Source organism: Cervus elaphus, chromosome X, assembly GCF_910594005.1.
Source record: "Cervus elaphus chromosome X, mCerEla1.1, whole genome shotgun sequence".
Taxonomy (NCBI): Eukaryota; Metazoa; Chordata; class Mammalia; order Artiodactyla; family Cervidae; genus Cervus; species Cervus elaphus.
This window is the reverse complement of record NC_057848.1, coordinates 32796450-32809696: the sequence shown is the minus strand read 5'-3', so window position 1 is coordinate 32809696 and position 13247 is coordinate 32796450.

Sequence of the window (13247 nt, the reverse complement as noted above, 5' to 3'; positions counted from 1 at the left end):
GTTGCCATTGCCTTCTCCGAGAAGTGAGGCCTAGATAACAAGAATTATGTAACACAAATATGCCAGATTTTTCCATTTGGTGAAATGAGATCACATGATTGCTACTATCCAAATTTCATCAGCTGCAAAGCCCCACCTGCTCTCAGAGGAATTTAATCCCCTTCCAAAGACTCTCCAGTTATTTCTAGCCATCCTCTGCAGAAAGCTTTACCACATGTGCTTGTAACAATATCATTCATATTCTTATAGTCCAGCCTACCAGACAAGACACCTCATCACTATCTCTGTTGCTGATACCCTTTGGGCAAATAGCATTGAGCTTCCAGTCCTTGAAGTATTGAGATTGGGACCCTCACCCAACTTTATATTAATTTTATCAATTTGGCCCTAAACAGCAACATTTGAGCTCAGAATCACAGAAGGTCCTTCATGAAAATGTTTTTTTCAGCTTTTGACTCCATCTTCCACATTGAGCCTTGAATCCAAAGGGCTAGCAGGAGCACCAACACTCCACCTTTCCCTCTGTTCTTTGAAGCTCTCTCTCCTCTTCTGTGTGCCCCAGAAAAAAACCAACAAACAAAAACCCAACTTATCACTCCTTCAGGCAAAACCAGAAAGCCTCAGTGTGCACAGAATTGTGCTAATAGGTAAAGGAAGTAATAGGGATAGGTGTCATCTGATTTGTTTCAGAAAAAGTTCTATCACTAGCACCAGCCTAGTCAAGATAATCTGTAACACACACAATAAAAGCACAGGCTATGTTTCTGTTACATCCTGGGTGGGAATAGGAAGAGCATATCAAGGAAACAGTGGTATAAAGGAGCCACCACTTCAGAAAGAGAATTAAACCTTTAAAGAGTGATTGACTGTCTTTGTCATTCTTTCTTACTGCTCTCTTTCATTTTTTCAGGTTTAATTTCAATATTGAGTCAAGCTCTTTTGTTCCTTCATCTCCTTCATCTTTAGATCCGGGAGAGGACAGAGATTAATTAGTATTTATAACTGAACAACCATGACTTAAGATGAGTTTTCATTATGAAAAGCTATGGAAAATGATTGATGACATTAAGTTTGATAAACCTCTTTGCCTTAAGTTAATTCTACTTTATAGCCAAAGCAGAAAGCTTCTATTCCATAATTCAGTGGAATATCTTTTCAGACAAAGCAGCCTTTTTATGATGACAAGATTACACTTACTGAAACAGTAAGGACATGCAAGTACTACCCCCATCCTGTTTTTGGAGCAGAGGAAAGCTTATTGTACAGTCATTCAAGGAGAACCAATGGCTCATATTCAAATGACACAAACTCCAAAAGTAGCCCTGTTAAATTAGTCATATCATTGAAGATTTTCATACCACAAAGAACAAATAGTTTAACAATTATCTCATGTCTTGAAATGGGAGAATTTATAGACTTGATTTGTTAGATATTATTACCCATGAGGGAGATGATGATGAACCTCACTTCAATAGGTATGTTGTGGATTGCCAGACAAAAGTGGAGAGGAAGAAAGTTCTGGAAGCTGTAGATGAGAACTCAGAAGATTTTAAAGTTTTAAGAAAAATTCTTGAACATCAAGAGTTGCTGACAACATAGAGAAGAATCTCAAACTTGGTAAAATACTATAAGGAGTTGTGCTGTTTAGACACTAAGTTGTGTCTGACTCTTTTGCGACCCCATGGGCTGTAGCCCACCAGGCTACAAGGCTGTCCTTGGGATTTCCCAGGCAAGAATACTGGACTGAGTTGCCATTTCCTTCTCCAGGGGATCTTCCTGACCCAGGGATTGAATCCATTTCTCCTGCATAGGCAGGCAGATTCTTTACCACTGAGCCAGCAGGGAAGCCCAGTACAGAGGGTGGAAGTGCTATAACGAAAAGGCAAATGATTAGATTGAGTTGGAGCTGTGGTTCTCAACTGGGGAAGGTTTTGCCCTCTAGAGAACATTTGGCCATGTCTGCAGACATTTAAAAGATAACCTTTCAAACATTAGTATATCTTTCAGTTCAGTTCAGTTCAGTTCAGTTCAGTCACTCAGTCGTGTCCGACTCTTTGCGACCCCATGAATTGCAGCATGCCAGGCCTCCCTGTCCATCACCAACTCCCGGAGTTAACTCAAATTCATGTCCATCTAGTCGGTGATGCCATCCAGCCATTTCATCCTCTGTAGTCCCCTTCTCCTCCTGCCTCCAATCCCTCCCAGCATCGGGGTCTTTTCCAATGAGTCAACTCTTCGCATGAGGTGGCCAAAGTACTGGAGTTTCAGCTTCAGCATCAGTCCTTCCAATGAACACCCAGTATATCTTTAGAGTTACAAAAAAGTTACAGAGGAGAGAGACTTCCTGAATACCTCTACTTTCTCCTATTGTTAACCTGGTGGCTTGGATGGTAAAGAATTCACCCACAATGCGGGAGACTTGGATTCCATCCCTGGGTTGGGAAGATCCCCTGGAGAAGGGAATGGCTAGCCAACTCTAGTATTCTTGCCTGGAGAATTCCATGGGCAGAGGAGGCCAGCAGGCTACAGTCTATGGGGTAGCAAAGAGTCAGACAGGACTAAGGGGCTGTCACATATTAGTCTGATATATTGTTGCTAGCAGGATATATTGTTACAACCAAAGAAACAATATTGATATGTTATCATTAACTAAAGTGCATTCCTTATTCAGAAGTCCTTAGTTGTTATCTAACACTTCTTTTCTGTTTCAAGAAGCTACATTGTATTAATTGTCATGTCTCCTTAGCTTTCTCTAAGTGAAGGTTTCTCAGATTTTCCTCCCTTTTGAGTATCTTGACAGTTTTGAGGGGTACAGGTCAGGTATTTTGTAGAATGTTCCTCAATTGTGATTTGTCTGAAATTATTCTCAAGATTAGACTGGGGTTCTGGCTTTTTAAGAGGAAGAACAATAGAGGTGAAGTGCCATTCTCATCACATCATATCTAAGGTTATCAACATGACTTACCAGAAACATTATGGACTTAACAGAAGCAAAATATATTAAGAAGAGGTGGCAAGAATACACAGAAGAACTATACAAAAAGGATCTTCATGACCCAGATAACCACGATGGTGTGATCACTCACCTAGAACCTGACATCCTGGAATGTGAAGTTAAGAGGGCCTTAGGGCATCACCACGAACAAAGCTAGTGGAGGTGATGGAATTTCAGTTGAGCTATTTCAAATCCTAAAAGATGATGCTGTGAAAGTGCCGCACTCAATATGTCAGCAAATTTGGAAAACTCAGCAGTGGCCACAGGACTGGAAAAGGTCAGTTTTCATCCCAATCTCAAAGAAAGGCAATGCCAAAGAATGCTCAAATTACCTCACAGTTGCACTCATCTCACACGTTAGTAAAGTAATGCTCAAAATTCTCCAAGCCAGGCTTCAACAATACGTGAACCATGAACTTCCAGATGTTCAAGTTGGATTTAGAAAAGGCAGAGAAACCAGAGATCAAATTGCCAACATCTGCTGGATCATTGAAAAAGCAAGAGAGTTCCAGAGAAACATCTATTTCTGCTTTATTGACTATGCCAAAGTCTTTTGACAGTGTGGAACACAAGAAACTGTGGAAAATTCTGAAAGAGATGGGAATACCAGACCACCTGACCTGCCTTCTGAGAAATCGTATGCAGGTCAGGAAGCAACAGTTAGAACTGGACATGGAACAACAGACTGGTTCCAAATCGGGAAAGGAGTATGTCAAGGCTGTATACTGTCACCCTGCTTATTTAACTTACATGTGCAGAGTACATCATGAGAAATGCTGGATTGGATGAAGCACAAGCGGGAATCAAGATTGCCAGGAGAAATATCAATAACTTCAGATATGCAGATGACACCACCTTTATGGCAGAAAGTGAAGAAGAACTTATGAGCCCCTTGATGAAAGTGAAAGAGGAGCATGAAAATGTTGGCTTAAAAGTCAACTTTCAGAAAACTAGGATCATGGCATCTGGTCTTGTCACTTCATGGCAAATAGATGGGGAAACAATGGAAACAATGACAGACTTTATTTTTTGGGCTCCAAAATCACTGCAGATGGTGACTGCAGCCATGAAATTAAAAGATGCTTGCTCCTTGGAAGAAAAGCTATGTCCAACCTAGACAGCATATTAAAAAGCAGAGACATTACTTTGCCAACAAAGGTCCATCTAGTCAAAGCTATGGTTTTTCCGGTAGTCATGTATGGTTGTGAGAGTTGGACTATAAAGAAAGCTGAGCACCAAAGAACTGATGCTTTTGAACTGTGGTGTTGGAGAAGACTCTGGAGAGTCCCTTGGACTGCAAGGAGATCCAACCAGTCCATCCTAAAGGAAATCAGTCCTGAATATTCATTAGCAGAACTGATCCTAAGGCTGAAACTTCAATACTTTGTCCACATGATGTGAAAAGCTGACTCATTGGAAAAGACCCTGATGCTGGGAAAGATTGAAGGTGGGAGGAGAAGGGTAAGACAGAGGATGAGATGGTTGGATGGCATCACTGACTCAATAGACATGAGTTTGAGCAAGCTCTGGGAGTTGGTGATGGACAGGGAGGCCTGGTGTGCTACAGTCCATGGGGTCACAAAGAGTCGGACATGACTGAGCGACTGAACTGAACTGAACTGATCAACATGACTTATCACGAGTGGTGTTAATCTTGACCACCTGTTCAAGATAGTATTTGTGAGGTTTCTCCACTGTAACATTATCCCCCCTCATCCCACCCATCTCATACTCTATCCTTTGGAAGCAAGTCACTCCCTTGTATAGCCCTCACTTGCAAGGTGAGTAGTTATGCAGCATTGTATCAAAGGGGGAGTATCTGTGTAAACGATTTAGAATTTTGCACAGGAGATTTGTCTCTTCTCCCATATTGATTTATTCATTGTTCATTTACATTTGTATGGACTCCTGTATATTTATTACAAACATTTAGATTTTTATAATTATCTGGGTAGACTGCTTATGGCATCTAGTGGGCAGAGACCAGGGATGCTGGTCCTGTATTACATCAGACAGACCTCCACGATAAAGAGTTGTTTGATCCCAAAATCAATAGCACCGAGGTTAAGAAACCCCACTTTCGAGTCCTGGATGTTCTATCCTGCTAGAGAGTGCATATGGAAATACAAGTCTAAAATCATAATTGAAGTCAGTAATAAAAGTTGTGTTTTCAGAGAACTTCATTGGAATACATAAAATAAATGGTGTTGCTGCTAAGTCGCTTCAGTCGTGTCCGACTCTGTGCGACCACATAGACGGCAGCCCACCAGGCTCCCCTGTCCCTGGGATTCTCCAGGCAAGGACACTGGAGTGGGTTGCCATTTCCTTCTCCAATGCATGAAAGTGAAAAGTGAAAGTGAAGTCGCTCAGTCGTGTCCGACTTCTAGCGACCCCATGGACTGCAGCCTACCAGGCTCCTCCATTCATGGGATTTTCCAGGCAAGAGTACTGGAGTGGGGTGCCATTGCCTTATCTGTCTTTTGGTGTTATACAAATGTAAATAAAAGACTTAGTCTCTCTAGGCTGTGCTCAAAATGAGCTGGAAAGTTAAGGCAGCTACCCAGACTATTTAAATCCAGAGGTATAGTGACTCCATAGTCCACATAGGTAGTGTGCATTGAATGGACTTACTGAATATTTACTTAGCACTAATGTATGAGTTCTGGGAATCAAGAGATGCTTTGGAATGAGCCTGGAGATAGGAAGGTTAAACATGGCATAATGCACAGGACAGGCTCCTCTGTCCATGGAATTCTCTAGACCAGAATACTGGAGTGGGTAGCCTATCCCTTCTCTGGGAATCTTCCTAACCTAGGGATCAAACCCAGGTCTCCCACACTGCAGGTGGATTCTTCACCATCTGAGCCACCAGAGACGCCCAAATAAAGAATTATCCAGCCTCAAATGCCAATAGTGCCATGGTGGAGAAACTCTGGACTAAAAGGGCAAACAACAGTCTTTCAACTTGATCAAATTGATTTCTCATAAACAGAGAGTGGTGTAATTATCTTGGATTTCTCTTTTAAAATTGTGTGTGTGTGTTTCACCACCCTCTTTGTCCAGATGACTGCTGATGCTAAAAGACATTTCAGAGCATAGGTGCATCTGAATAAAATCAAACTTCTTACGCTAGCCTATAAAACTGAAAAAACCAGGCCCTCCCCACCTTTCTGTCTTCTTTCCATGCTCTTATGCCCTTGGTTCTCTTGATCCATCCAATTGTAGAAGATGCAAGCCCCATCGGACTTTAAAACCTTTGTACTTCATAATCCTTCTGCCTGGACCACTATTGTCTGAGACTTAAGCATGGCTGGCTTTCTTTCATCATTCCCATCTCAACTCAAACATCACCTTCTCAGTAAAGTTTTCTTTTTCTTTCTTTCTTTTTTTTTAAATGGACCGTTTTTAAAGTTTGTATTGAATGTGTTACAATATTGCTTCTGTATTGTGTTTTGGTATTTTGGCCATGAGGCGTGTAGGATCTTAGTTAGCTTCCTGACCATAGATTGAACCCACACCCTCTGCATTGGGAGGCAAAGTCTTAAACCACTGGGCCACCAGGGAAGTCCTTAGGACTCAACACTTTCACTGCCATGGGCCAGGATTTGATTCCAGGTCAAGGAACTAAGATCCCACAACCCGAACAATGTGGCTGAAAAAAAATAGAATTATACATTATGTGACCTTTTGTGTCTGGCCTCTTTCACTTGGCATGCTGTTTTTAAGGTTCATCCACTATGTATCACATATCAGTGTTTCACTCATTTTTATGGCCAAATGATATTCCATTGTATGATTACACCATATTTGTTTATCCATTCATAAGATGATGGACCTCTGGGGTGTTTCCACTTTTTGGGCTATAATGAATAGTGTTACTTGAACATAAGTTGTTCCTGTATTTATTTGATTACCTGTTTCCAATTATTTGGGGTAAATGTCTAGTGGTGGAATTGCTGGATTACATGATAATTCTATACTTATCTTTTTGAGGAACTGCTGAATTGTTTTCTACAGCTATACCATTTTGCATTCCCACTAACAGTATGGGAGGGTTCCAATTTCTCCTTTTTTTTTGTCTTCCTTTTTTAAAAAATAGCCTTCCTAGTGAATGTGAAGTGGTACCTCAACATAGTTTCAATTTACATTCCCTAATAACTAATGAGGCTGAGCATCTTGTTCTGTGTTTATTGTACATTTTCCATGCAGATTATTTCTGACTGTAGAGTATTTCTGAACTTTTACAGTTTCTTTTATATAGTGTAGAAGATGGAAAGATCAGAAGCAAATAGGAACAAGAGAACTAGTGTCATAAAATTATAGTTGGCAAATACCCCAAATATCTTTCTGGCCTCAACTCCTGAGAATATCACAGTTTCTGTAACACTGGAAAGTTCCCTTCTGATATCAGGTATTACCGGACTTGAATATTTGCTGATACAGTTAAATGACATTGCAGGAATGTCATAAAAGTGACAGACAGGAAATATGGAAGGCATCTATAAATGGGGCAAGCTGACCATCAACTCCATGCCTCCATTGGGTAAGGAAGAGGTTGCAACCCAAAGTGGACCTTTGTAAAGTAGATTGACCACATACAGATAATCAACAAATACATTGGAAGAGTTTGTTTCTTTCCCTTAATGAATTAGATTAGGGAGCAGAAATGATCTTTCCCCTCAAAATTTCCACTTGCTTTCTCAGACATGTTCCACATAAATTGAACAGACCACATTTTCTTGCTATTTTCAAAAAGGTATTCCTGATAAAAAAAGAAAACTGAGCAATTCAGGGCACTTTAATAAATGTGGTTATGGAAACATAACCTTTTAAATTTGCTTCAAAAGTCAAATGACCATAGATATATATATATATATAGCTTATGGTTAGATCATCAAACCTCTGGCAAATTGATATGAGGTAGGCAATGTAGCAAAATAGGAAGAGCTTTGAGCCCAGTCAGGAGATCCATGTTCTGGTCTCTAGTTCTGAAACAACTAGTTTTGTAACCTTGGATAAATTAAACTCTTGAAGCCCCAGTTTCCTCATTTGTAAATAAATGAGTGACTATACTCTAGATTAGCTTTCAAGTCCATTACAGCTCTAAAATTATATTTGAGAAGTTCATGTGTTATGCTAAATTTCAGAAGAAACACATACTCTTTTTATGTTTGCATATGTAAAAATTAAAACCGTTGCCTCAGTTCAAACCTGTATCAACAAAAGAGGTTAAAAAGGAAAATAAATAAGGCCTAGGGATACAGGCTTTCAAGTTCCAGAGTTACACTCTTCTTTGTGTACTGGCTAAATGCCTGGGTGCTTTCTACGTGTGATGATCTGTCCTCTACCCTGAGGTTTCTTAATCTACGTTTTGCAATGTGTGTCATAGATGTTTGTTTATCAAACATAACTGACTCACACAGGACATAGCACTCTTTCCTAATCAGTAGCTCAAATATTTCTCATCTCCTGAACTTTTCCAGTCTTAAATTCCGATCTGAAATGAGGATATTTTGACTTTCACTTAATCTGATGATGCATTTTATTGTTGCAGGAAGATACTGGGTTTCAAAATGTTTCCCCCCACCCACTTCATTTGTAGGAAAACGTTACATGAAATGGTAAGGTGATTCTGCTCTACCACCCATAGAGTCTCTTTCCAGGCACAAGACCTGAGAAACTCTGGGTCATTTCATTGCCATTGCCAGGAGAGTACAACTAACAACTTTAGTCCCTGATGAAGAATCCAGAGTTTACGATCTCTCTGGGAAGGGTTGTGTTACATTTAGGTACAGTACAGCATGAGTTTGTTTGTAATCTTGGGATTAACATAGAGCCAGTGGAAAGGAAAGGGTGAAGCTAGTCATCTCAGATGAGGGAAGCTGACGGTGGTCTTTGCATTAGCATTTATTTCCAATTCGGAAGATGTTCTCACATGAAAAACTGTCCTAGATAAGATAAAGGCTCTATCAAAATTTATGATCAGAGAACTTTACCAGTAAACTGATCTGTTCTGAACTATCTTAAGACTCATTTTTCATGTATTTATTACCTCTTGGCTATTTCTTTTTTGTTCATTTACAGGTGTACATTGCATCAGTGCTTTTCTTGGTTTTCTGTATTTGGTCTTTTAGCCCTAGGTCAGCTTGTGTATTTCCCCAAAAGCAGCAGCTTCTGCAAAATGCTGGGAAACAGGGTGGAGTATGGGGTGTGAAGGAGGGAAATGTGATGGAGGCTGAAAAGAACTTTTATGGTTAGTGTGTTCTATTCAACTAAGCTATCTCTCCCTCAACTTTTTTTCTCCAGTAGAATGTTAAAATATTGTATTCCTGCCAAAAAATTTCTTAAACTCAAATCCTACACAAAAGAAACGCCCTCTCTATCCTGAACTAAGCTGTATTTATTTTGTGTCTTATTTCAAGAATCATTATATTTAATTTAATTTAAAATTACCTTTGTGATTTTACAACAGAAAAGTACATATATTTGTTTTCCTATTGGGGTCTATTGATAAATAGGACTATCATTACAAATCATTGTTTTCAATTTCTTTTTAAAATCAGAGGAAAATTGTTATGGTGATGTGAGTCAGTTACCTTGAAATGCATCATTTGATTCAATAAGTCTATATCTAGGAGTTATTCTAACAAAATAATTAGGAAGACACAACAAAATCATTTATAGTACTGGGAAAATTTTAAAACCAACATAAATGTCTGGCAAAGAATAGGTAACTAGTTAAATAAATTATGACTCTCATATGCTAGAATAGTCTGCAATCCTAAACATTATTTTTAAATAATTTTTAGCAAATGGGGGAGAGCTCATGTTATATGTCAAGTGAAAAAAGCACACAGTATCCAATTTTGGAAGAAATATGCATAAGACAAAACTGATAAAAATATATCAAAATATTAACAGTGGTTCTCCCAGGGCAGTAGAATTGTGGAATTAAACAGCATTCTTCATACATTTTTGGTGTTTTCTATACTTTCTATGATGAATAGTCATTACTTTCATAGAAAAATACAAACAGCTACCAAACATTTTAATGAAAGCCAATTAAACAACAATGAGATGGCATTACCTATCAGATTGGCAAGATTTTTAAAGATTGATAATATTCAATGTTTTCAAGAATATAAGGAAAATGTTACTCTTATACACTCTAAGTAGGAGTATTAATTCATCTGGCCCTTTTGAAAGACAATTTGACAGTATCTTTTAAAATTTAGAATGCACATACTCTTTGACCCAGCATCATTTCCACTTATAGTGCTCCACTGTAGAGATGCTTGGACAAATACACAAAGCTATACGTATTGGAATATTAATTGGCATATTGTGAAAAATTAGAGAAAAATCCTGACTGTACATCAGTAGGGCTTTGGCTAACACATTATGGTATATCCATACTATGGAATACCGTGTAACAGTGAAAAAAGGATGAGGTGTAATTCTTTAGATATCTATCTACATACAAATATAAAGACATGGGATAATGTTTGTGATGTATGATTAAATGCATAAAGGCAACCTGTAGGGCAATATGCATAATCTCATTTTGAAAAAATAAGTATATGAATGTATCTGTGCACAACAAACATTTGGAATGATATATACCAGATTATTCATAGTTATCTCAGAAATTCTGTTACTTCATATACTTGAACCAAAGAAGTGAACATGCACTTCGTTTGTAAAAGAGTAATAATAATAAAGAGACAATCAGTGGAAAATGAGGCTTGCTGTGTGACAATCTGATTTATTAATAGCCTTTCAGGAATATATTACAGTGGTATACAGCTACTAAGAGTTTGGCCACCTTAACCTAGGGCCTAATCTGTACCATGGCTCAATAAAGAAACAGAATAGTCTCAGGGAAGGAATTGATTCATAAACTGATCTAGACTGCCATACCTGAATTTTTCCCAGTGGCAACAAAATCAGATTTGTTGAACTCTTTCATAAATATCATTGAAGTGAGCTTGCAGGGAGTTGAGGTTAGCCAGTGATGTTCAAATCTGCCTGCATAGGTGAATTAGATTCATATCATAGCTAAAAATGTCTATTCTAACCTATAAGTTAAATATTTTTTAAAAAATTCTGTGTGTTCACCTTCAAGGTATTTGCTTTAAATGTCCTTTCATAGGTGGGATTTTCCCTGGGTCTAATATAGAAATAGGATGTGTCCAAACGAGACTTGGCTTCTCTTCTAGATAGGTTTATGTGATAATGAGACGGACACTGGAAATTTTACTTATTCAATCATATGTACATTTCCTCTGGAATAGTAATAGTATCCATCTCATAGGCTCACTGGGAAGGTAAAAAGATAAAGTGTTTGTGGCAGTGCCTGGTACATACTAGGTACTCAATAGCTGGTGGCCATCATTATCCAACCAATTACTAAAGCTTTTCCATTTGAATAGTAATAACTGGCCTGAACCAGGTGCTATATATGGTCTGAGTGAAGGAGACAGTTTTCTTATAGTATTTTAGTTTGAAGAAGAATTGCTTTGAATGGAAGTTTGCCAGTTTAAGCAGAGTGAATATCTAGGTATAAAGATGGGGCTTGTCCATTTCATAGAAAGCATTAGCAAAGGCACATTTAGAGGATTGAAAAGAATGGAGGCTGGCTTGTAGGTCAGAGAGTGATTTAGTGAATGAAAGTGAAGGTGGTGGTTGTAGACCACTTCAAAAGGGATTTAGCCCTTGGCTTTAAAGAAAGTCACTCAATAAATAGGAGAATCTGGAGAAAGACTGGTGGAGTGTAATGGAAGGATATGAGTTTTGGTTCTAGCTTTTTTTTTCAAATCTGTAAAATGAGGAGGTCAAAGTTGGTAATGAATAGCCCCATTTTCTATATGCTTGCCATCAGTTCAGTTCAGTTCAGTCACTCAGTCATGTCCAACTCTTTGTGACCCCATGGGCTGCAGCACACCAGGTCTCCTTGTCCATTACCAACTCCCGGAGTTTACTCAAACTCATCTCCATTGAGTTGGTGATGCCATCCAACCATCTCATCCTCTGTCGTACCCTTCTCCTCCCACCTTCAATCTTTCCCAGCATCAGGGTCTTTTCAAGTGAGTCAGTTCTTCACATCACATGGCCAAAGTATTGGAGTTTCAGCCTTAGGATCAGTTCTGCTAATGAATATTCAGGACTGATCTCCTTTAGGATGGACTGGTTGGATCTCCTTGCAGTCCAAGGGACTCTCCAGAGTCTTCTCCAACACCACAGTTCAAAAGCATCAGTTCTTTGGTGCTCAGCTTTCTTTATAGTCCAACTCTCACAACCATACATGACTACCAGAAAAACCATAGCTTTGACTAGATGGACCTTTGTTGGCAAAGTAATGTCTCTGCTTTTTAATATGCTGTCTAGGTTGGACATAGCTTTTCTTCCAAGGAGCAAGCATCTTTTAATTTCATGGCTGCAGTCACCATCTGCAGTGATTTTGGAGCCCAAAAAATAAAGTCTGTCATTGTTTCCATTGTTTCCCCATCTATTTGCCATGAAGTGACAAGACCAGATGCCATGATCCTATTTTTCTGAAAGTTGACTTTTAAGCCAACATTTTCATGCTCCTCTTTCACTTTCATCAAGGGGCTCATAAGTTCTTCTTCACTTTCTGCCATAAAGGTGGTGTCATCTGCATATCTGAAGTTATTGATATTTCTCCTGGCAATCTTGATTCCCGCTTGTGCTTCATCCAATCCAGCATTTCTCATGATGTACTCTGCACATATAAGTTAAATAAGCAGGGTGACAGTATACAGCCTTGACATACCCCTTTCCTGATTTGGAACCAGTCTGTTGTTCCATGTCCACTTCTAACTGTTGCTTCTTGACCTGCATACAGATTTCTCAGAAGGCAGGTCAGGTGGTCTGGTATTCCCATCTCTTTCAGAATTTTCCACAGTTTGTTGTGATCCACACAGTCGAAGTCTTTGTCATAGTCAATAAAGCGGAAATAGATGTTTCTCTGGAACTCTCTTGCTTTTTCGATGATCCAGCAGAAACATCTGATCTCTGATTTGATCTCTGATTCCTCTGCTTTTTCTAAATCCAACTTGAACATCTGGAAGTTCATGGTTCACGTACCGTTGAAGTCTGGGTTGGAGAATTTTGAGCATTACTTTACTAGCGTGTGAGATGGGTACAGTTGTGCAGTGGTTTTTGAATATTCTTTGGCATTGCCTTTCTTTGGGATTGGGATGAAAACTGACCTTTTCTTCCTGTGGCCACT